This window comes from Cupressus sempervirens, chromosome 3, assembly GCF_028749045.1.
Source record: "Cupressus sempervirens isolate cs-2001-9-10 chromosome 3, ASM2874904v1, whole genome shotgun sequence".
Classification (NCBI taxonomy): domain Eukaryota; kingdom Viridiplantae; phylum Streptophyta; class Pinopsida; order Cupressales; family Cupressaceae; genus Cupressus; species Cupressus sempervirens.
Window position 1 is genome coordinate 444,446,936 of NC_143120.1, and position 24,140 is coordinate 444,471,075.

Here is a 24,140-nt window from a genome sequence, read left to right on the forward strand (position 1 = left end):
CAGTAGTTCTAATTTGTCTTGGTATGACATCCAAATGTTCGTCAAATTTAGGCTAGTGGAATTGATGATGTTAGCAACTCCAAGCTTGATGATGATATCAGCTATATGGAATTGTATAGACTGTACGAATGAGTGATGTGGAAAAGTACGGTTTGCTAATTGTGTAGTTTGTGTCATAGGTACAGATGCTTTGTTAGCACTAAATAGGCTGTACAATCACTTGCTGAGGGGTGGGTGATGTGGCGTCTTAGGCCTGTGAACATGCCACGTGTCACAAATTATTTATTTGTGTGGCCTTATTAAAAGATGCCACATGGGCGACAACGTGTTGCAGGGTTGGCATAGATTATTGTATTTCTAGAATCTTGATAGTGGCTTTTGGAAGATTTCAAGAATTGCACCAAATTTTTAATTATAGTGGCTAGAATATTTAGATATATCCCACATTCGTGGGTAAACAAACTCATAGGTGCTTTAAAATAAACAAGCCATACAGAGCAAATAAAAGGTCCACCGAATGTTTGAGCCGTTAGTGAAGGATTGGCTGCTAACTTGGTCCTAGACACTAGAATAAGTGGCCAGGCTGGTGCCAGAGCTATCTACTAGATTTGGTAGAGGGTCGCCGATGCTTTGACCAAAATTTGGTGACGGCCAGAATGTGGTGTATTCGGCCAGATTTTATATGAGCCTTCTGTAGATTTGCAGGTGTATGGGCTGTGGATTCTAGAAGGAGCCCATTGAATAAATGATATCTGCCTGATTTAGTTACAGATGCTCACTAATAAAAATACCCTACAATTAAATAAATATTCAAAATTGTAGAGTTGGGATCTAATACCCTGCAATTAAATAAATATTCAAAATTGTAGAGCCGAGATCTGATAGCTTGGTTCTGCAAAATTTTTTTCTCTACAACTAGCCCAATGGGGCATAATAATTTCGAAAATAAAATCCAAAAATTTCAAAGAATTAATAGATCTGAAAATGCAAATAATCAAATTGAATTAGATCATACCCGAACTGCAAATTGGGGCCTTCAAGTTCGGATTTGCAAATTTTTTTTCCTCACGATCAACTTTCACCTAGCATAGGCAAATTTATAGTCGATCTTCACCGAATTGACACTCTAGACACAATGTTGAGGTTAGATTTGGCTCTATATGCTCCCAATTTTTGTGGATCCTCTAAATTCATGTCAAAGTGCTGAAGCATGAATGGTCTCGAATGGCTATGTGTAGAGAATCTCCCTCAGCTCTGATACCATGTAAGAATTTGGCTTAGGCTAGAATTCACCTAGACCAAGGAACTCAAACACAAGCACATAGTAGACCAAAATAGAAAGAGTATGATTAGAATGATGATATTCATTCAATATGCTAGCTTGAGATTACACTAGGAGTGCATGTATATAAAGGCCTCAGGAGAGCTTCTAGAATGCATAGAAGTTAGCAACATAATAAGTCATACAACCATGCACATGTCCACTAGATATAGGTTATCCTTCATTAAGCACAATATTTTTTATGATGATGTGAGGATAAGCCTACAATGGTGTAACATGTAAATCAGTGGTGTAGACAACATCTACTAAATTAGGAGTGCAGAAAATTATGTTGTCATCATGACAACTTAGTGAATAATGTGAACTTCTGTGTTGTAGACACCATGTGCATAACTAGAGTTGTGTAACTCATGAGAGTACACAAACTTTGAAGTGTCTCACCTAAATAAATAATAAAATAATCCATTAACCTAAGTAAACTTAAGTAAGTGTAATAAGTAAATACAACAACAATTAGGTTTAGGGAATACATCCTTCTTTGCTACCTCATTACCCTTCTCAAATTCTTCTTCTTCTTCTTTCCACCTGGCTGGATCAACAAATGCATCCAATTTCACCTTTACCTCTACTAGGGATTCTTCAAGAACTCTATTCTTATCCCTTTGTACTTCCTTGACTAGTTCTACATTTGTCACCATTTTGGTTTCATTTACTAAATCTCCAGTAGCTGCAGACATCCACCAACTTTTCCCAAGTCTTTAACTTTCTCTGATACCACTTTGAGTGACTACTAATCTTGCTCACAAACACTAAGCTCAGTAGGTTCTTCTTAGGTCTTCCACCTAATCAAATAGGGCTTCTTTCATACCCTATGACTCCGAGGATTCTATCAAAGAGATCATACTACTTCAACGGATGCACAACAAAATGTTAGTACAAGATTGGTCAAACTTCCACAAACACACAAATAAACCCAATGCTCCTTGGATGTTTTCATATAATAAAATGAATACCTAGTCATGCCTTAGGTTACTCATCAACATATTAAACTCAAAAAAAGTGCAAAACCATATTTGAGTTGCAATCCATAAGTTAATTTGTACTTAGGTGCTTAGAAAAAGGCTACAAAAATTAGCCCTCTAAATGTACTAAAATTGAGATATTTTTTAAAAAATTACCTTAACAACAGCCAAAAAAAATCACCTTTATGGATACCCTTTTTAGAGTACTTGAATATTTTGTAACTATTAAGCCCCCCAACTTGTCCGTACAACCCAAGCACAATTTTAGGCTTAATTTGAGGCTTTCAAGGGTTTTGGCATTGTTCAGGTTTTAAACCTCCTAAAATTCTTTATCATGACCCCTCCTCTGAATTGGAGTTATCCCTCACCATCTACTTACTCACCGCGATCTTGGATTGAAGAATTAGACCTTTCAATCTACTCCAAATGCTCTTTTTCAGATTTATGATCCCTAACCAAACATGGTTTTCTTGCCTAGGGCATCACACTAAAAATGCTTGTTATAATTTACAAGGAGTATAGCTCCAATTTTCAAAGGGTCATACATTTCATACAATAAGAGATGGCCCTAAGACCCCATTTTGTGCTAGCTGCCCTATTTAGAACAACAAACTGCTAATGCAAAATAATTTATTTGAACACAAAAAACTCTCTGAAACAACACACAAACTAAAAAAATAAATGAAGGAACATCTCCACCAACACTTCCAACATAGAAAACCCTAAATCTAATCCATACAAAGCACTGAAACACTCAAAAAAAAGAAACTAATGTATATTGGAAGTGCTAATTTCAATCCGTACACTATCCTTTATAATACTTCCAACCCTTGTGTAAGGCCCACACTAGCATCCTATTCTAGATCTTGATGAAATAAATATGATTAGGAGTTAATTAGGTCATGATGGAAATTTTTGTTACTAATAATGAGGTATGGGACCCTATTAGAGGCTAATGTAGATTTTGTTTAATATAAGATTGATACCCTATCCAATAACATGAGGACAATAAGATAACACCACATGAAAATGCGACTCAAAACGTTCAAGCTAAGAACCTGGTCACAAGATACAAGGTGCGACCCACCAAGTGAATAGGAAAGATAAATAGCATTCATTCTACTAAGAACAACTATGAGCATAGATTAAGGTGATAATCAGACATATGGGTATGTTTGAAATTGGTCCTAAATTATTATGACATAATTAATGAAACATTCTAACAGTCTATGGAGTTCAACCTGGAAAATCACACAAACCTCTCATAATGTGATAAAGGGATATTGTTAGGAATATCACTATGTTTAACTTGATCTAAAGTTACTAGTTAACCTGTCTGTACATTAGTGATTTTCACTTAGGACATATATGTTAAGATCCATTTTATATTATTTTTATGATTCACTAAAGATGACTTAGAGTTTCATGGTAATGTGAGAAAGAGTTGTGATGACACTCTAATTGAAAATGATTTATGTTAAGAAAGATTACTGTTGAGCTACATATTTGATATTTTAATGTTGTAAATATTTTATGAGAATGATATTGCAATGTTTATGGATAGTACTTAGAACATAAATGATTAGATGATAATTGATTGTATATGTTAATGAGAAGTATGAGGTAGTGGATCCATATTGTACATGTTTGTATGTATCTTATATTATTATATTGGGTTACTGATGTTTAAATTGAGTGTGCAAGAAAGTTGAACCATGGATATTAATGGGGAAACAAGGTTCAATCTTATGTGAACACAGTAAAGCCAAGGTGAATCTTTGGAAGATTCTAAACCTCATTGTACTATGTTTCTTTCATAATGTGATTGTGCATGAGTGTTATAGTCAAAGAGCATGATTAATTAGAGACATGCCATCGTGATGTGTAAAGTGTTTTAACATGTTCATGTGCGTGTGTGTCATTTGACACTTGTATTGTTTATGTGTAAATGACATGTCAAATAGGATTCTTTGGAATGAAGTCACTTAACCTAAGCCTATTCCTCATTGCAAAATCAATTAAACCACCTTGGAGAGTGTTAGGAAGAGTCACCCTCTTGACAGAATTTAAGTTATAAGATGATGGGAACTTTAGAGAGCTTAAAGTGTTTCCCAAGTGTTAATTTTGTGGAAATAAGTTACCCACATGGTAATAGTATGGGTTAGGGGTTTAAATATAATCATAAGTGGGTCTAGGGGACCTAGGGGACCCTTAAAAATAGTCATTTCTAAGCCAATTCGAAAATTATATTGTCACATGACTTCTTCCCTCATTACACCACTTGGTTAAGTTCTCATTGGTGGAAAGATACAAGAAAGTAAGAGGGGTAGGTGAGGATGAAAGTGAAGGTCTTTATAGGGAGCTTGTGCCAATCTTGGGGATTATCTACGCACTCTCTAATCTTAGAGACAGACATGGATTGGAAAGGGGAAGTTTGGAAATCAAGCAGGAAGAGGTCTTCATTCTATTGCCATAGCTTGTAAGCAGGTTAATGCTTCATGCCATGATTTCTTTATATCTTATAGCTGAAATGGAAAATTGTAAGAGTGCCTTTTGTAGGATTGTTCTTGGGATTCTTGTGTTGTGTTGTATTGTGAGGGTGTGTTTTATTCATGAAATCTCTTGGGGTTCCTTTAAAATTTTCTTGTGTTGTTTGATTGTTGAAATTTGTTCATGGGTGTGAAGGCTTCACTCACCCTTGGGAGGGAAGAGCAAGCCTTGGGTGAAGGGGTTAGTTGGGCTTGAGATATAGTTGAGAACCTTGGAGTATGGCCTCCATTGTATGCCATATGTTTTCATAATTGTTATGGATAGTAAGGAGAGTGATGGTGTGGTAAGAGGTTGATGAGGTATGGAAATTTAAGAATGCTTTGGTTGATAGTAGTATGATTGGAGGATGTTTATGAAAGCCCCGAAAGGGCATGAAAACTTGTTGTTTGTGAAAGCCTCGAAAGGGCATGAAAACTTGTTACTTTGTGAAAGCCCCAAAAGGGCATGAAAATTGTTGTTATAGCTTTGGTATGTTATGGAAAGTCTCCTAATTGAAGCCAACCTTCACCCAATGTTTATGATTCCATTTGTGAATCATTGTGCAAGCCTTGGTTGGGAATTGTGAATGAGTTGTTAAACTATGGAATTCACGTTGGTTCTTGTTATGGTGGCATTGCTTGATTGTATCCTGGTTGAACCTTGTTTCCCCTAGCATGGGGGTAGTCTCCTTGAGGCCTAGGCTGGGAGGTGAGCCTCCATGGTTCCCTATTTCTCTCTCTTGTGCAGGTATTCTTTTGGAGAGTTTTGGAAGTTTGAAATTATGGAGTCCATCTCTTGCTTACAAGCAGTTACATTATTGTTGTGTTGAGAAGGAGAGATAAATCTCCACTGGTTATGTGAAGGAATTTGTATTGTAGAGTGTAGTGTTGTTTTCATTTCATATGCTCTTAGGGAGAGAAGTTGATGTATCTATATCATATATGATCTTTCCATTGTAATTAGATTGATAGAATTCATTCTTGATATTGTATTGAGAGAAATTTGAAAGGATTAGGATATGTTGTATTGATGTTGTTCCATTTATACTTAATTTGGAATGTGGAGAAAGAAGAATTTGAGTATCTTGAAAACTACAATAAGAATGAATTGAACATTGCCACCTTAATATCTTATTTTTTTCTATTGCACAAGGAATAACTAGTAGTTAGATGTTTAGTATTGGAATTGATTAAGAAGAAAGATATGTAATTGATAGGAAGGATGGTGGATAGTTTTAAATCATGGTATGGAATGACACTAAAGTAAATGAAAACATTTGATGCAATGAAATTGAGTTCAAAACCTCTTGAGATCTATTCTGAATTTAATTTCTCTAGCATTAAGATAGTATGCTATATGGAATTTGGTTATTAGAATAGAAATGTTAATGCTTAGAAAAAATAAATCACCCTCCAATCAACTCTAGCAACTAAGTGAAGGCCTAATAAGAACTATACAATTGGCTAAGTCTAAATGAGACCTGGAGATGCACATATGCATTCTGGAAAATGTATGGGCTCAAAAGAAACAATAAGTCCCACTAATATAGAGTAATATTTTATTGAACAAGAACCTACCTAGGACTCTAAAAGATTGGACATTCCTAGCTAGAAATAAATTCAAATAAACAATGAACTATAAGGCATAAATGTCTAATCACTATCCATAAAGAAAGAAATTAAAAAGTCTATATATAATAATGCTGAAATAAATGCCACTTGACTGTTGGGCTAGCCTTTGAATACCAAGGCGCTGTTGAAATTATGATATATTTTTCATTAGTGCAAACACTTATTCAATTCTGAATGCTTATGTAGCTCATCACTTAGTCTACAGTGTATACCGAGCATTCAGTGGTAACCCATTAATTTCAATAGGTAAATAGTTCTCACTGAGCATTCCAGAGGATACCGAGTGAATGAGAAGTTCAGCAATGTTTTCCAAGTGAAAAAAGGTAAACTAAGGACTTAGTGTTTACCAAGTGAAAAAGGTAAACAAAGGGCTCAGTTTTTACTGAGTGAAAAAGGTAAATGAAGGACTTAGTGTTCACCGAGCAAAGCAAGGTAAATGAAGAAGTTAGTTTCTACCGAGTGACACTATATCTACCGAGTCACCAATGGTTACCGAGTTCCAAGCAATGTTGTGTGGCTAGTATGAATCGAGCCTCTACTCCTACCAAGTGCATGACGATGCCAAGCAATGTAGTGGATGCCGAGTATCATAAGGTCACCGAGTCAGCTTGAGGAACTTGAGTTTTCTAGTATCTGGCCAACTCAGTAATATTCTGTTCACTTGTGTTTTAGCTGACCTTGCAATTGTAAATATAGGAATGGTATATATGTAATGTATGATATCATTTGCAGTAAGGAATATGGAAATTGAAGAGATTGATGTTCGCATGTAAAGAAGGTATTGAAAATCAGTAGAAAAGTAAAAGGGATACAACAAGGTCAACATAGGAGCAGAAAATTTATAGCTATCACATCAGGTGATCAATGCAAAATGGATCTTATCAGCAAACAGTTATAAGAAAATCCACTGCTTCATCCTAACAGGTGAATCAGTTTATAATTCCTTTAACAAGGTAGACTTAACAATCTTTTTGTAAATTTCCTAATAGAGTGCATACTTCACTGTATGTTTAAAAATCCTCTAACAAGGTGGATCTAGCAGTCCTATTTGCTCCTAATAGGGCAGATCACCAGAAGTGATCATTGTAAGCCTTAATAGGCCAACTTTATGCCACAATATTGTAGTTTTGTGGGCATCATCCCCACCCCAGTTTTACTTTCTATTTGGAAGGTTTCTGGGTTACCAAATCTCTATGTACATGTGCAATGAATGTTTGTTCTTTCAGTTATGTAGTAGATTAGATGAATGAATGGTGAATGGTTAAAATGATGAATTGTTTAAAAGTTTTATAAGTTACTGATTCACCCCTACCCTCTCAGTAACCTATCTTATCCCAAATATTTCCAACAGGCGCCACCTTTTTCTTCCATGGCAATAGACAAATCCTGCTAATAAAATAAAATAGGTATGACAATACAAGTTGATATGAAAAATGCAAATTTCATTCAGTCCTAGGCGCTACCATTTAGGCGCATGGGAGGAGGATACTTGGAAGACTTAATTGCTGCTGACCATGTCATGATTTTCTTTGTTTCCTTGGACAGTGACATCACCCTTGGGTTTTAAGAAGGGAAAAGACTTTAAGTGGAGAGGATACTTTAGAGAGCACACATTCTCTCCTATTTTCTCCCCACCTACCACCACCCACACATAGGCCCTCATGAGGCAAGTTAATAAGGTGGAAATTAGATGCACTTTATTGTATTATGTTTTCAAACACAAAAAAAAATGCCCAAATTCAAGTTGACTCCAAAGCATGCACTTGGAAAAAGAGGTAGGCTTAAATTGCATGGGGTTGTGTGATATGATAACCTATAGCATCTTAATGATGTAAGACAAGACCCCTAGCTTAGGCAAAATAGAAATAATAAAGTGGTTTCAGTTTTAAAGGAAATTGGATATGTATTCATAGGTGGGTTTGGAGCTTAGTTTAATCTTCTTTTGATTTAAATGTGACACATAAACTAACAAAGTCATGTTTGTAGTGGATATTAATAAATAAATGGGTTATAATTATTTAATCATTTAAATGGTCATATTAATATGTATTTGAATTTAAGAAACTTGATTCTAGCATAAAGGAGATTAAAAGTATGTGGGGATGTAATGGGTAGATATATATATATATATATATATATATGTATGTATATATATATATATTATATTCTTCTGATATATATCATTTATATTATATTATAATATTTGGATATATTATATTAATTAGTGGTTATTATGGTCGAGAGTAGTATAGATAAGCTAAACAAGTAGGGCACTTAATTTTGAAGAAGTTGATAAATAATTGCTTGACCATTGCCATTGTTCCTAGCCATAATTAACGATGTTTTGATGTCAATGTAAGGAGGTATGGGATTGGACGGTGATTTGATCGAGTTAATATTTGCACAATAATGCCAAGTATAGTAGCTTGATTTAATATTAAATAATAATAAAGTTAGCATATTAGGGAGGATGTAAACTAGGAATAGGAGGTATAGGTGCTTTTAAGTTATAACTATAATACTAGTTAACTCATAATAGTAAGTAAAACAATAATTAATATAACAATAACCCGAATACTGATGGAAACTAATTGATTAATGATTCATCCTCTCATTGCAATCCTCTGTGCTATCACCACTATATTCACATAAGATGAATCACATCTAACCATTAGAGTGTCCTAGTTTGAATGCAGAAGAATAAGGGCTCATAATTTCACTCCCCGAGTAGAGCCTTCTTGATTTGTTAACAAACCTTAACAACTCCAAGATAAAATACGGATAGCGTATCCTTTAATCTGATCGACAAATTTAGTTAGGTAAATTTTGAAGCTTCATCATAAATGATAAACTTAAATGCAACTCACACTTTTAATTATACAGAGTAATAGTCAAGTATAACTGCAACTCGATAGGAGTATAATTCCCCTTCGCAGTGCACACCAAAACGTTCAGCAAATTAAGAAACATTAATGTATCTTACGAGAAACAAAGAAAAAATTGGTTGTGTTCTTTGATTAAAATTTATGGCATGACACCTTGGAATAAGTTTGATTTGGTCTTAAATAGACTTGGCATGTATGGTTTGAAATAACTAAGGTGGTTTAAGAACTCCCATGAATAAGTTTCTCTTCTTGCATAAAAGTTGCAAAAGTTGTCAATTATAACTTTGCAAGAAAAGAACAATTTTTGTAATTTTGCAAATTGTTTACCCAAACTTGCTCTACTTGCTACCAAACTTTTCAAAAGGCCTAAGATGGATCCAAAACACCTAATAAGGAACCTAAAACACTTTCTTTCCCTATTTGGCTCTCAAAACCCAAAAGCGCTCTATTGAACCAAGTGAGCACTTTTTGAGCAATTAGGAGCAATAGTGCATTGTGGGACTCTTCAAAATTTTAACCTCATCTTAGGACCAAATTGATCCTATTATTACTCTAATGATGTAGCTAGCATCACTACAATCCAAAAAAACCAAAGAATCCCTAGGTCTACCCTTATCCTACCTAGGTGCTCCTGCACCATCCTCTCTCATGCCACATCTCCCTAACCCACATGTAAACATCAAGTCTATTTAACACCTCCTTCAGCTACTCAATCGTACACAAAGTGTATCTCCTCACACTCATTCTCCTTGTGATACTTTTTATGATGCTATGGATTCGAGAAAGCACAATCCATTTGCTCCTTTACCCTTGCAACCAAGCTCTCCCTCACAATCTACATGCTTTACATCTTAGCCATCCATTTCCTCTACTGATGGCCTATAAATTGAACCCTCCATCCTTTACAATTCATCCACCTTTAAGTAAACTTATTATACATTTTGAGATCTAAAAATAGTCAAAGTACTATTATTATACTCAATTTTTATACATCTATCCATCATTTGCATCCATTGCTGAAGCTTAAGCACCCCATTTGAGCACACATACATGATCATTGGATGACATCAAGAGAGTCTATGAGGATTTAAGATGTTTTTATTCTGTTATCTTGACTTTCTTTCAATTTAGCATATTTTTTGTTTTTTGAATCTTGATTTGTGAATTTTTTTGTTTATCTTCATATTCTTTACACACTATTTTTTATAGCATACATTTTGGCATGCACGGTAGGACCCCACAATAAGGTCATTCCTATATCCTATGTTAGTTTCTTACTTTAATAAAAGGACTAACAAATAATCTTTTGTATGTGTTTTTGTGTGTTTTTACAAGGGAATTTTTTGGTTTTGCAGGTTAAACACACAAGAAAAGATCAAACACAACCAATACTCATATTCAAATTTACACAACAAGCTAAAAATATTCTTTAGATTTCTGATCCCATGATTGCGAGAACATGCCAACCAACTAGTAGGAACATGATCCTACACCTACAAGAATATAGCCTCAAAAATTAAACATTAAAAAAATATAGTTCTTTCTATTTTGTTGACATTTGACATTTCTTCTCATTCTCACCCTTGTGGGAACATGAATTAACTTTTCGGGAACACAGGTTAACTACGTGAGAATGTGGTATCCTACTTGCAAAAATGAAGGCTTTGTAATAATTTTTCATGCGAGACTCTCTTTTCTATTTTTCTATTTGTTTACTAGTTTTTAATACATATCCCAGGTTGTGGGAATATTATTTAGTAACTACAAGAATGCTTTTTTGACCTGTGAGAATATACCTACTTGTAATTCCTAACTTGTTTGTTGACTATGCAAGATACTCTTATGGATTTATATAATCTTAAAATCAAACTCATATTTCATTTGGAAGCTTAAAATAAACAATGCATGGCTTTACCTTAGACAATCTTAATTGATAGGGGAATGAACAAAATAATTAACTTTTTGATTCGGTCTTAAAAAAAAGTCTTCCAATCTTGAATCCATAACATATGAACATTATAAATTGAAGACTTCAATTTTGGGCTTCAAATGCAAAAAAAAACTTTGAATGCTAAAGTTTAAAATGCTCTTATTCACTCCTCTTTCAAGATTTCATGATCATTTTATTTAAACACATGCATATATACTTTCAAAGAATGAACCTTGCATGATTAATAATGAGGGCCTTGTGTTATAGATAGAAAATTTAAACAAACCTCAATTTGGAATGAACAAGTGTTAAAGTGTTTCTCAAAGACACTTCTATGGGCTTATTTATCTTTTTGACATATTAGATCCATTTAATTGACATGTGTATCAAAAGGTTATTAGCAAGATCATTAGAAACAACTTTAGGAGAACTTCTAGAGAGATTTTTCCTTTAGGAAATACATTTCCCCATCAGAGAATAATCTCAAACTGGTAGATTCCCTAGTTGGCATATAAAAGATAGTGCAATAATCTCTTATCTATCCACTCAAGCTTAGGTGATGCATGTTGATGGTAGTCTAAGGTAGGAAAGATTTCCTATGATTTAAACATGGTCAACTAGGTTCTTAAGTGAGTAACTTGGTGTTATATGTTGGCAATATCCTACTCGATGCAGGTTATTGTGAACGAGCCACCTCAAGTACATTTTTCTTGAATGCCTTATTATATTTTCTATTCATTTTTTTGGTTTCTTGAAAATTTGTTACAAAATTATTGAATTCAAAATGTGCGTCTGTTGATACAATATGACACTTGAAAGGAGAAAGGCCACTTGCAACATTGTACTTATCTCCACTAATGCCTAAGGTTGTAATAATTGTATTTTGAGGATTACCAATAGCATCACCCCTTCCTAACCCTGTGCCATTGCCACTAACAATTGGATTTTTTGGACTATTCTAAAGGTTTTTTTGTTGAGGGAGTTGTGACTACATTGTATCAATATGAGTATTTGAAACCTTTTATTTCTTTGCATAGTGACATTCAACTATAGGGATCTGGTCAAATTTTAGTAACATTGTACCTTTTGAAGATGAAACAACTTAGGAGGATATAAATCCACCTTGGATGAATAATTTCTTGGGTTCACCTTTTTTTGAAGAACCTGATGGGTCATTTGACTCATATCCAATGATTGGTTTATGAACAGATTTTAGTACCTCTAATATTGGGAGTGGATAACAATTTCCTTGACCTATTATGCCTAGCTCACCATCACCCAGATAACCCATTTTTCTATCATCTTTTCCCCTACGCCATATTTTTCCCTTGTGTGCTGATTAAGTACAACATATTGTCTAGTTGAATCAAATGTAATACTACTAGTACTAGTTAGAGTAATGGATTCAATGGTAGTGCCTATGGTTATGGATGAAAGATCCTTACAAACCTCATACTCATTACCTTCATCATCTGCATCACATTGTGATACTGCTGCATCTGGATGTTCATTATCCCATAATTTGCTAAATATTTCATCCTTAGGAAGGTCTTCAAAATCTATTGAGGTCTTAGGTTTGTCGAGATTCTTCCTCATCTCCTAAAACACATTAATTTTTTATTGACACCACTATGAAGATATTTTTTACTTGGATATTCTACTTTTTGATAGAAATTGTAGGATGTCACTGACTACACTTTTTCTTTCTATTTGTGTAATTCTTTAGTTTGTGTTGACAATTCCTGTATTGAAATATTTTTTTCACTGGAGCATTTCTTCATCTCTATTTTTACCTCTTCCCATGAGTCCATATTTTTAAATATTTCAATCAATGACACACTCTCATGTTGACATTTTCTTGTGGAGTTCCCATTATGTACAAGCTTTGTACCTATTATGTTTAGTGGATCATATTGTCAGTGCTTGAAACATCAAATTTAAAAACTGTGAAAAATTCCTATACCAAATTGAATGCTCTTCTCTTAAATGTGAACACTTTGCATTCGACAAACAAGGAAAGAAAATGGTTTTCTTTTGCTAACCATGAACCAGTACTTCTGTACTTTCCATCTGCCATACATATTCCAATGTAAATACACTCTCTGTGACATGTATTAGAAGTTTGTAGGGTTCTATAATTGAACTATAAAATCTTAATATAGTGTACTCTTCCATACAGTGCCAGTCGACCAATTGAATTTGAGTTTCCAGCCGAATCAATTGTTTATAAGACACAGACAATCTAGGCTTTAAAGTGTCTATAATTCTATGATAAGGTGGTGCCAAAAATTAGTCTGCAAAGTGGTTGCATTTCCCTTGTGGATCTCTCATTCTAATAAGAGATGTTCATTCAAATATTGGTTTATCAAACTTAAGATGAAGCTTGTTTGTTTCAAAAATTTGATGATGCTTTGATAATAGAAGATAACACAAGTAGGTCATGTATCTAAATGTCTTATGTGATAGTGAGTTTGACCCTCTTTTAATCATTAAAAATGGTTCATTCATGTGATGTACAATATGCCCAATATAGTTATATCTTACAGTTTGTTTTAGATAATGAATATTGGAAATCATTTCCAAAACATTGGCACCCACTTTCTCATTACTTTTCAAACCTAAACATATTGATAGCAGAGATAAAATATCCTCAAACCACTATGAAAAAATATTCAATTTGTAAGGAGGTTTATGATCACAAGGAAGATTGAATGTGTATTCTAATCCTCTGATATAACACTACTTTTTATCTGAACCTACCTTGTCACATGTTTCTGCTAGTTTTTCCAAGTCAATGTGGGTTGGGTTTTGTTCTTCAAACCCTAGGTCCAATTGTCCACCAAATTTCCTCTACATGAATAGAAAAAATTACTTCTTGCGTATTTTGATTCACAATTGCCTTTCTATTTTCATCATCATTTTCAACATAAACTATTACAAATTCTAGACAAGGGAATACTTGAGGGAACCCCAAGTAGGAAATTCCATTAGTCCATGTTGTAACTTTGTTTACAATGCACGCTATCATGTTGTTCGATTTAATACATTTTGACTCCTTTTGTGCATCATTCCACTTATCTTCAATTTCATATCTAATTTCCTTAATACTCTTTCTATAAATAATAGGATCCAAAATATCATGGTATTTATCAATGAAAATTGACATTTTAATAAGTTTGTGCATGTCAAAATATAGTTTCTTGGTCTCTTGTATTTTATTTTGGGTTACAATTCCACTGCAAATACCACTCTTTTTGTATATTTTCATCACCATTGAAACATTTACAAAACTATACAAAAAGATAAATTATAATCTATAGACACAAATAATATTTAAACCCTAAATTGTATTTCTAATTTTAAATTTTCAAGTTACATAGCTGTTAGAAAGTAAACAATTTAGGCTTACAATGCATGATAAATTGGAAATTAAACCTCGAGTTATACAACTAATACTAGTTACTAAAGTATTATTTAAAATGTGTTCAAGATCTTAACCAGAAAGTTGAAACTCTAATTGATAACTATTTTCTGTGACTTTGTGAGTAGTCTAGGAAGACTAGGTTTGTGTTGCAACTTGCAAATTGTGATCCAAAAACTGCTTTATGATGCTCCAATGCTTTTAATGAAGCTTGGATTGGTAATTTGTGCACACTACAGAGACCCAATCTTGAATAATGAAAACTAAATCTTACAGTCTACACAAAAGAAAATTTTACAAGTTGCAAAATCGACAGACTCTAGCATGTGTTTGATATTAATTCTAACATACATTGTATAGTGGACAACTAGTATTATAATTATTCATGAAACCATAAATGTACAAGGTTACAACATAATTCAAGATTAAATCTAGTAATTATTGCTAATTTATGAAGATTTGGTGACTCCACTTCTTTCTAAAGACTTCTTTTTCGGGGAAATTTTGAAAAATAATCCAAGGTAGCCAAAATCAGCCTGAAATAAATCTTGAGCCATCAATCTTCAATGCTCTAATGGTGTTAGTCATCGATCTTTACATGCCTCATTACCAGACCACAATGTACATCAATGTCACATGTCTTCTTTCTCAACCAATTCATGTATGGAACGTGTCTTCTTTTAACAACATTTGTGAAAGCAAGACTACTCTAGCCAAAATTGGCCTAAAATATGACTATGGCCATTCAATCTTTGTTGATTGAATGATGTGTAACATTGTAAATGATGTCGATGTTGCAATATATTTTACGTCAAGTATGCTACATGTCCTTTTTCCAAGGGATATGTGAATACAAGTTGGATATTGTAAAAATTGGCTTGAAATTCATTTGGAGTCGTTGATCTAAGTTGATTGAATAGTGATCAACTTGATGCTCTATCTCACGTGTCACTATGATATCCACCATCCATGTCAAAATGATTAGTGAGTAGTAACAGGTATTACATGTATGCCATGTGTCTTTTCTCTAGAGTGATTTGGGAAAATGAGTTGAGTGCTGCCCAAATCAGGCTAAAATACATCTCGAGTCATTGATCCTTGCTCATCCAACAATAGTAGTGGCATCCCTTTTATTATATTAACACTTGCGTCATCATATTAAATTATATTTATAATATTAAATATTATTATATAATAATAATAATAAAAGTCTATTAACACTTGTTAAAGATACAAATTACTAATTAAAAATAAATTGAATAAATATGTTTATGTTTTTTTTAAAGAAATAATTTAACTTATTTGTGTTGTGTTTTTTAAATTATTTTGTGATTGAATAATAAGAAGATATTCATAAAAAATTAAATAGAAACAGGAATCTATGTATTTGTGCATTGAATTTCAAACTAAACCATTTAGATTAACAAATTATTTATCTTATGTAATGCAATTGATGGTGATCCAAAAATAATTAACAACCTAATACAACATAGTTAAATTATTCTAATTCATATCGCATACTTAAAGTTTTAATTAAAATTTAAAAGTCATTACAATATGAATAGTTAAGCATTCTTATATGGCATATTTATTAGTTATTAGAGACTAGAGATGACACGTGTCTTTTTTCTAGTTGTATTTATAAAAATGGATGAGTGTTCCCCATATTTTCCCAAAAATCATCTCTAGTCGTTGATCTAACTTGATCAAACGATGCTATTATGAGCATAGTGATTTCACACTTGATCATGTTTTCCATGTGTCTTCTTTCTGGGTGATTTCACACTTGATCACCTTTATAATATTACTAACATAGTTCTTAACTATATTAAAATATTTCTAATTTTAAAAAGGAAATAGTTTTTCAATGATACTTTAAATTTGATTGTAAAATAAGCCTATTCAATGGAGAGTTAAATCTGATTGTAAAAGTAACTTTTGATTATGTTCCACATATTCTATTATTATGCATTGTTAGTGCTGAAACCAAACACTAAAGTAAGTGTCAAGTGATTTATTTATTAAATTGATTGTCAAATTTCAAACCTCGATATGTTAATTTTAATTCAATGTTAAATGTTATGTTTTGTTTCTTAACAATTCAATAGAAAAATTCAAAAATGCCAAGATATTGCATAAGTGAGCATAAGAATGAAAAATACAATTTTATATGGAACTCTGGAAATCTCATTGATATTCCTTAAAAATTATAATCTAAGGTAAACACATGTACAATGATTGTAATTTGATTAAACAAAATAGAAAGTGAAACCAAACTTTAGGGGAAAATCCTAGTACTACTGTACTAGTCATTGTAGAAAGTACAAGACCAGACTAAATCTAGGTTATACCATTTTTAGGGAAAATTCAAGCCAATTCGTGCCCATTTCTTATGGTGCTTCAACTACCTAGCAATTAGGCCCAACAAAAATGGTTGCAGGGCTACATTTTGGCTAGGTTCTAGAAGTTTGTGGATTTTACCTATCCAAGGGATCCCCACCCGTAATTTTGCATGAGCAACAATATCAATGTCATCACCCAAGTATTATTCTTTAAAAGTCTTCCTTAGGAGAAAAAAATGTCAACCCTTTCTTCTTTGAGATCAAGCAAAGACACTAGAAAACAAGACGTAATGTTAGTGTTGACACGGTATCTATTCTCAATCTCAAAAAAATTGCGCCCCAGAACCATTTTCATAGCATGAATAATAAAATTCATAGTAGGAACAACCTCATTGCAAATTAAGAAGAGGTTTTCATCAAGGACGTCACCTAAAATAACTTTTTGTTCCTCTTCCACTTTTCATGTCAGGCGAATTGGAGTGTCCATCTTGACTAGAGAGAAAGGCCTCTACCTAACCAAGTAAACCATACTAGAATTGAATGAGCGCTATAAGTGTACCTACTATATGTAATTTTGCTTCTGGATTCAATTGTGTATGTATTTTTTAGTATACCTATTACCACACTATTGAAGTTACCAAAAATGAGATGAACAATGAAGAAAGAAGTAGCTCAATTGCCTACAAATAAGTTGAGCGGCTGAGAAATGGTTCCTACATATTTTTCCATTTGGCTTCCAGTTTAGTTATTTTAAATTATTAAATATTCACAAATCTTCAACATAAATGCATGTTTGTGCCAAAAAATTTTTAATGAATGGAAATCTGATGGAAGAGGGAATGTCACTAACAATGACAAGACATGTATTTACTATTCACTTCAAGTGGTACAGGCTAGAACGAAACATGTCACCATTCCAGAGACTTGAAGAAAGTTGAGGCTTCATTCGAGATATTTGGCCTGAAATAAACCTTCAATTGTTGATATACTATCTCGGGCAATAATCTATAAATGGATGTTACTTGTTACATACGTATGTTGGAAATATGAAATGTTATTAGAAACATTTCCCAAATAGCCATTACTGCATACATCAATTCCTAGTTGAATGTGGCATGTGTAGTATGTAGTATGTACTACTACTAACCAATAAGTACTTACTAGAAAATGAAATTATGATTCACACAAATTTAGAAAGTAATAATTAAATACATCATCTGATTACTATAAAATAACTAGAGCCTAAAAGAAAACACCATGCCCACTGAAATATCAAATGTCAACAAAAATGGTTTTACTTTGTATTATATTCTTTGTATCTGCTTTATATTTCATCTTCACACACACACACACACACACACACATAACATACCAATAATGGTTGTGGTTTCCCTAAAAAAGGGAAGTGAAAAAGCTTCTAACCATTACATTTCAATTTCATACACTTTTGACAATATGTTTTACAAAATAAACCCTAACTAAACTAATGATTCTTCGTGTAACACTTCTTTTATTCTTTGAAATATCCCAAAAGCATTGCAGTTCTAGTTTTTTTGTTCCACCACATTTACAATTTGTTCTTCAAAATTAGCAAGATTGAGACCCATTTCAAAAAATATTGCTCAAAGGTCTTCCTTTTCCTGCTCCTTGTCAAGCTCTTTGATGACATCCCTAGGATTAGTAGAGAGAACCCATGAAGTTGCAATAAGCCTAGTAGTAAGATCACTTTGTTCCTCATCCTCCTCCATAGTCAAATCTAGGTTGACAACAAGGCTTGGATTTTCATTCGACTATCCATCTTCCATAGGTAGTCCTATTTTCCACAACCAACTACTTTTCTGATAATGATAACCACTGAGTAGGATGTTGACAATTTAAAGAATGTTTTTTCACCCCGATTCCACTATGCCATAAATGTAATAGGACATTCCACATACATGTCATCTTATAGAAGCCTCACTTTCTTATCACTTTTTGATTTCTATCTGAGTGTAATCTTTTGATACTATGACAACTGATTTGAAAAACATGTGATTAATTTTTAGTCGTTGATTCATTGAGTAATCATGTAATTTTGTAGCACATTCACCAACACATATATGTTTTTCAATAGATGGGAAAAATTTCCTAATCAAGTACATATATTTTCCAACAAACGGGAAAAATTGCCTAATGTAACATATATGTTTTCCCAATAAATAGGAAAAATTGCCTAATGTAACATATATGTTTTCCCAATAAATAGGAAAAATTTCCATATACAATATATACTATTTGTATCAAAAGGGACAAAATGACCTTGATTTTATGAAAATTTGAAATTAATTATCCCCCCAAAAGTATTGTTGGATTCGCCACAAATTTACATATTTTTTGAGGAAAGGGTTTCTTAAAGTTATCCCTAATTTATATAGGCCATTTGCATGCTTGTGAATGTATATCTTTGGTATCTCATTACCATCAATCAAATTTATGAGGATTGACTTTGAAGAACATGTTAGAATAAATAGTCCACTTATATAATTGAGAGGGGGTGGGAGTGAATCAATTATCCAACTATTATCACAAGTATCAACCTTAAACAAACTTAACCATATGAGTAATATAATCTGAAACCCCAACAAGATACTCATACACAATAACACTAGATATGTTAACTAGGGAAACCCTTATCATAGGGAAAACCAATGGTACCCACAAGATGATGTACTAATATAAATGTTACTTCTTAGAGGATGGACCTTGTTAGGAGTCTATGAATACATTCAATACATATGAGTCCCTATTAGGAGACTTTGAATCCTTGTTAGGAGATTCCAACCCTGTTAGGAGTTGTAGAAGATAACTGGACACACTACCCAAATAGCTTCAAGGGAAAGACCAATGAACCCACTATCCAAATGATCTTTGTATTATTCCTTATAGAATAATAGAATTTTATTGTATTGTTCCTTCCTCTTTCTCCATCCTATCAATTGGACTTATGATGCTTCTGATCTTGTAACCAGATCACAAATCTCGCATCCAATAATCCCATACACATTTAGTAAGAACTATGCTTCTTTTCGCACTTCATACAATGACCACAACACTTTACAAACAAGGAAAACATTTTTCCTCTATAGCATATCTTTATAATAATTCCTTGAGTCAGCCTTGAGGCTTTTTGAATTAATTATAATAATATAATTGATTAATTACAATTACAATAGCACCATCAGCTCACAATCTATACAAAACTTCACATGTGTGATACTAAGGCTTGCACACTCACTGATGTCATCAACTGACTGTCCTCTATCACTGCCTGACTGTGCATCTTCTTACTGCATCTGAGATGTAATCTAGAAAAGAAACATTAGGAACTACTTTTCTAATACTCTATCTTTGAACTGCTCTTTGTAAATTGAGTACAACTTTCGTATGTCTTCAACTCAGACTCTTTGCACTTAATCACATCATCAAGACATAGTGCCAAACATGTCCATAATTTCACATCACTAGATAATCAAACCATTGTTCATACCATCAAGATATTTTTCTATTACTCAATCAATCTTTATAGAAACCGTGCCATGTTGACATCAATGACAAACACAGTCATGAATGCAACATGTCAATACTCTCCAATGCTTAGAATACTCCCTCAATGTAGTATCATCAACATTCCTGCTAAAAATCTTCCCTTTTGGCATTGATGGCAATATAGATGAAAAAACACCTAAGTACCAAGAATCCCAAACAGTGTTATGTAGTTTCTTTTGACTAGCATTAATTGTCCACACTAAAAAGAATCTCAAAATAACAGGTGCATACTCCTTCTTGGACATCAATTGTTTACTTCACACTAAATAATTCACAATACATCATATGCATATTACTGCTTCCTTTCACAAATCTTTCTAAATCTCTCTAAAGAGATATCTCTCCTCCATGCCTCTAGGAGATACTCTCCCCCATACCTTAGGAGATGTTTTTCTCATGCATACTCTCCCCCATTGACACCAATGTCAAGGACCTCAATCTCAATTTTACTACATGCCAATTGATAAATACTAATTGCTAATATGCTTCTCTAAGTCTTAAACTAGCTTGAGTGTCCAAAGACACTATTCAATACCAAATACAAGGAGTCCTCAATGACTAAAATCATCACAAGTACTCCCCCATATGGGAAGCATCAACATTTAGTCCAGGATAACAATAGTGCTCTGTACCACTGGATTGATGCATTATCTGCATCATCTACTTAGAACTAGGTAGGGCATAACCCCAAGCATACTTCTTAAGTACTCAAATGTGTCTTTAGGCAAAGGCTTCATAAAGATATTGACAATCTAATCTTTAGTACTCACATACTCCAATCTAATCTCCTTTTCTGTTGCTTTCTCTCTCAAAACATGATACTTAATAGACATATGCTTAATCTTGGAATGAAATAAATGATTCTTAGAAATACTCACTATACTTGTGTTATCACAATAAATGATAACAAGTTCTTTAAACTCAATTCTGATATCCTTCAGCATCTTCTTCATCCACATAACTTGATTACATTTATTTTTTGATGCAACATACTTTGCCTCAGCAGTACTCTATGAAATGAAATCTTTCTTTTTTCTTAACCAAGAAACCAATCTTCCTTGATAAAAAATGCCTTACCACTAGTGCTCTTTCTGTCATCCATATTGCTTGCTCAATCTGCATCAATATATGCACATAGAGTGAAATCACTCAATTTGTCATAAAAAATACCATACTCAGATGTCCCTTTCAAATATTTGAATATTCTCTTTACTATTGTAAAATGATATTCTTTAGAATCAACTTGAAATTTAGCTACAATCCCAACTACATTTTCTATATTTGGTCTGGTGTGAGTCAAATATTGCAAACCTCTAATCATGGATATCTACTTCTTCTGCTCTACTGTAGGTGTCTCATTTTTGCTGGATAACTTGTGACCAATTATCATAGGTGTATCAATAGGTTTACAACTTTCTAAACCAAACCTTTTCAACAAATCATTCAAGTACTTAGCTTGTGAAATGAAAATACCATAATTGTTCTATACAATCTGCAATCCTAGGAAAAAACTTCATTTCTCTTATCATGCTCATTAAAAACTCATTCTTCATCTCTTTAGGAAACTTATCACTTACTTCATCATTACCTCCAAAAATGATGCCATCAACAAATATTACAATAATCAACAAACCATTTTCAACTTCTTTCAAATAAAAGTTACTATCTGCCATACCTTCAGCAAATCCAAGCTTTGCCAAATAATTGTCCAACCTTGTATACTAGGTTCTATGTGCTTGCTTCAAACCACATAAAGATTTCTTTAATCTACATACAATGTCTTTTTCTTTTGATAAAGGAGAATCTTCAAACTTCTCAATATATACCTCTTCTTCAAGTACTCCATTTAGAAAGGTTAATTTAACATCCATCTGATAAACCTTGAACTTCTTATTCGTTACATAAGCCAAGAACATCCTTATTGCTTCCATTCTAACTATAGGTGCATATGTCTCCTCATAGTCTATGCCTTCTTGCTATGAATATCCATTGCATACAAGTCTAGCCTTGTTCCTCACAACTTCACCTTGCTCATTCATCTTATTTCTGAATACCCATTTGGTTCGTATCACATCTTGTCTTTAGGTATAGGAACTAACTCTCATGTATCATTCTTCACAATTTGATCTAATTCTTCCTTCATTGCTTAAATCCAATGATCATCTTTACATGCTTCATCTGTGCTTTTAGGCTCAACTTGAGATATCAAACATATCTCCTCATTTACTCTATTTCTTGTCATCACACCTTTGTCTTTGCTTCTAATTATTTTCTCAGGAGGGTGATCCTTTGTTAGATTCCTATTATAGGTTGGATTTGACATCTCAACTCTTATCTCATCTCTAGCTTCAAATCTCTGCTCTACTCTTTTCTCAACACTTAGCACATCATTCTGCAAATAATTGTTAGTCTAAAAAAAAACTACATCATTATGTCTAACAATTCTAGAATTATCTTCTTCTTCATCTAAATTATATTCTACCATCTTTTCCTTAGTTCCAAACTTTTCATCAATCCTTACATTTGCACATTTAGCTATTGTCTTAGTTCTATAGTTAAAACATATGTCTGCCTTTCTTTTTAATGAATAACCAATAAACATACCTTCATCACTTCTTAGATAAAACTTACCAATTTCATCATATCTCTTAATGTAACATTTTCTCTCAAATATTTTGAAATACTTATTTGATTGTGAATGACCAAACCATAGTTCATAAGGTGTCTTGTTCATATCTTTTTTGATCTGTACTCTGTGTAGAGTGTATACTATTGTATTGACTACTTCTCTCCAAAATGTCTTAGAAACATCATTCTCAAACAACATCATTCAAAGTACTTCTATTCCTAACTTATTCCTTCTTTTAGCAATCCCATTTTGCTTAGGGGTTCTAGGTGAAGATAGTTGCCTTTTGATTCCAATATCTTCACAAAATATGTTAAACTCTCTAGAGATGAATTCTTCTCCTCTATTAGATCTCAAACACTTTGAATCTTAACACCAGATTCATTCTCAACTCTATTCTTAAATATCCCAAGCTTCTCAAAAGCTGTAGATTTCTCTTTAAGAAACCCACATCTTTCTAGTGAAATCATCAACAAAAATCATAAAATACCTTTCACCATAGAATCCTCTTATTCTAGAGGGACTACTCAGATCTATGTGAATGATCTCTAGCTTCTCTGTGGTAGAGAACTTCTTGCTAGGAAATGATACTTTCTTCTACTTAGCCAAAATACATTCCTTACACACAACATTAGTAGGCTTATTAATCTTAGGCAAGTCTCTAAGTGCAAAAGTGCTACTAACCTTCACAATATTATCAAATTTTATGTGACATGATCTTCTATGCCACAACCAACTATTATTCACTTTAGCTACCAAACATGGCATTTCAGCAGGATTCAACTAAAATACATTACATTTGGATCTAGTGCTAGTTTCAATCAACTTACCATATATGTCTTTGATAATGCAGGTCTTCTTAATGAACTACAATTGATAACCCTTGT